Source organism: Colletes latitarsis, chromosome 5 (genome assembly GCF_051014445.1).
Source record: "Colletes latitarsis isolate SP2378_abdomen chromosome 5, iyColLati1, whole genome shotgun sequence".
Taxonomy (NCBI): Eukaryota; Metazoa; Arthropoda; class Insecta; order Hymenoptera; family Colletidae; genus Colletes; species Colletes latitarsis.
Window position 1 is genome coordinate 35,930,858 of NC_135138.1, and position 3,405 is coordinate 35,934,262.

The following is a 3,405-nucleotide window of genomic DNA, read 5'->3' on the forward strand; positions in this document are numbered from 1 at the left end:
AGTTACAAACGATTACTGGAAGCGATATTTATTTATTCCAATATTGCGCCAAAACTGACACAGTATCGCCATCTATCAGAATGTTAGTGGAAGTATCCGGAGTAATCCCCTCTCGCCCCCCAAGGTTTGGTGCACACGAATAGTATCGCCATCTAAGAACAGGTTTTGAACTAAAAATTTCATGCCAGGATCACAGAATGTTATAGGAGGTCTCCGGAGTACAGGTTCCCCCACCCCTCCTATACCTGATACTTAGTACCTTGATTATTCATTAATAACTCCTTTCCTGGGATTGAAATGTAAACTTTTGGAATTAAAGAATGTAGTATAGACCCTTAGCTAGATTCAAGGATACTTTTCATATCCATTCCGCCCGTAATTAACAAGTTATTAACGAATATCGGAAGTCGGAATATTCACGACTGTGTTACTGTCTACTTTAATCGATGAATTATCGACTTTTCAACGATAACACACACATTTTGGCTATTAGGGAACCAAGTAGACATCCCTGGCGATATTCCAGGGCCGATTTTGTAACGCTTCACGTTCTAATTAATTAGTTATTAGCGATAAATCCCTAAGATGTTGCGTTAGAAAGTTAGAAACAGTGTGCCGACTTCCGTTGTCGGTTAATAACTATTTAATAAGGCATGGGATGGATGCAACAGGTATCCTTGAATCTTCCCAAAGGTTCATACTATATTCTTAAACTCTAAAAGTTCGCAATTCATTCCCAGGAAAGGCGTAATTAGTAAATTAACGAGCAGTAATTGATTACGAGTCGAGAAGTACATAGTACACTGTTTTCGCCACTAGTTGGCGCCACAATGCAGACCACTGCTTTCAATAAATCACTCCTCGGTAATTTGTTAATTACGCCTTTCCTGGGAATGAATTATGAACTTTTAGAGTTTAAGAATATAGTATGAACCTTTGGGAAGATTCAAGGATACCTGTTGCATCCATCCTATGCCTTATTAAATAGTTATTAACCGACAACGGAAGTCGGCACACTGTTTCTAACTTTCTAACGCGACACCTAAGAGATCTATCGCTAATAACTAATTAATTAGAACGTGAAGCGTTACAAAATCGGCCCTGGAATATCGCCAGGGATGTCTACTTGGTTCCCTAATAGCCAAAATGTGTGTGTTATCGTTGAAAAGTCGATAATTCATCGATTAAAGCAGACAGTAACACAGTCGTGAATGTTCCGACTTCTGATATTCGTTAATAACTTGTTAATTACGGGCGGAATGGATATGAAAAGTATCCTTGAATCTAGCTAAGGGTCTATACTACATTCTTTAATTCCAAAAGTTTATATTTCAATCCCAGGAAAGGAGTTATTAATGAATAATCAAGGTACTAAGTATCAGGAATAGGAGGGGTGGGGGAACCTGTACTCCGGAGACCTCCTATAACATTCTGTGATCCTGGCATGAAATTTTTAGTTCAAAACCTGTTCTTAGATGGCGATACTATTCGTGTGCACCAAACCTTGGGGGGCGAGAGGGGATCTGTACTCCGGATAGTACGAATCCCTGATGTTAGATGGCGATACTATACTTTGTCACTTTTTAGCGCAATATTCAAATAAGAATCTTAATAGAATAAAGAACTTAATTAGAGTAGTTTTAAAGGATTATAAAACTTTGGAACTTAAAAAATAAAGGAATTAATGGGAAAGATAGAGGAGAATATAAATAAAAAGCATGGAAAATAATGATTTTGATGTTTTATTAATATAAACATGAAGGTTTTACACGTTTCTAACTCTATTAAATGAAAATATGCCTCTCATATGAAACTCATTTAAATATAAAATAATGTTCATCGCTTTTTCCATTATTATATAAGAATGTATTACGTAGATACACAAAATTGCAATAATTTTAACAACAGACTTACGCGTTTAGTGTTAACCAGTGTTAGGAAAACTGTAATAACAATTAGAAATTTTAGATTTATCCGTAAACATAATTTCTCGAGTGTTTCACGCTTTAATTTGAACAAATGTCGAGGAAATCTTTGAACATAGGAAACTGGCGTAGCAGCCAACGCGTTAAACGGTGCTATCATTCGTACACAACATTACACGGACGGTGCATAAAACTTGAAGTAATTCGTATTAATATTTTAAACGCACGCGAGATTTCTTGAAGACTGGTCGTCGTGCATTCACCCCCCACCCATATCGATTTTCTCGTAGGTAACGGAGTCGAGTTACTCCTAGGAGACCATTGCCTCGAACCAAATCATATCCAGTTACCGATGCAACGCGAAACAAACTGCAAAGCGCAGCACATCGTGTTCGCGACTATAAAATAGAAAAGAAAACCGAAGAAGCTCGCAAGGGAAAAGATCGAAAGTGGCCGGACAGACCCGACACCTCGACATTTCCAGTTACGATTACAAAGTGTTTCGTGTCGTGTTTCTCTGATACGTGTCGACCGTGAATTTAATTATTTTTATAACATACATAATATTTTTCGCGTCGAGAGCCGCATTAAGAATTTATTATGCGATCCATCGATCTCCGCTTTATTTGGCGACGCGTCGCACAGCGGGCCAGAATTGAATTTCAGCTGCTCAGACTTTCGACTCGACACATCATTCAATAATTCATGAACCAGTTTTATTATTTTGGAACATTATTAAGAACGAAAATATATAATTATTCTTCTATTCAAGTTGGTTAAAGTATTCTAATAGGTGTGAGTGGCATGCTACAATAAAGGTAAACTTTCAGATAAAATATCTTTTAAATACTTAAACAATCTCTTCTAATTCAACTTCCGTAGAAATGATTTAACTAGAAAATAGATATAATTCATTTGAACGGCTAAATTTCAAATCTGACCCATTATGCGTTACAAAGACTTTCTTTTTTTAAATAAATCATCGACGACGCGTTCGATATAGTAACTTTGATTCACAGGGACGCATCCGTATTTATTTTATTTTATTTCTTCACGAAGAATAACGTAAGTAATATATGAAATAACGGTAACTCGATCATATACCGTTGTCTCGTGTTTGCAATAGAAATACCGACATGGATAATATTTCGTATTCGTTCAGATTAATTTTAGCAGCTTGGGAAAACATTCTGGGTTTAGTTTGAATCGTTCAAACTAAATCGAGTACTTGAATGTTCAATTCTTAGTTAATCATAATATCACGCTTTAATAAATTGACAATTGATACCGAGTATTTACAATTTTGATACATATCCTTCTTATCGAGTACTTTGGTATCGAATCGACAGAATATCATCAATAGTATCGGTATCGATCCGATCGTCGACTCCGAAACGTTGTAGGGGCGCATGTCTTCGATCAAATGTACCTTTTGCGTTAAGATCGCCAGAACGACTATACAAAAAATTTCAATGGGAGA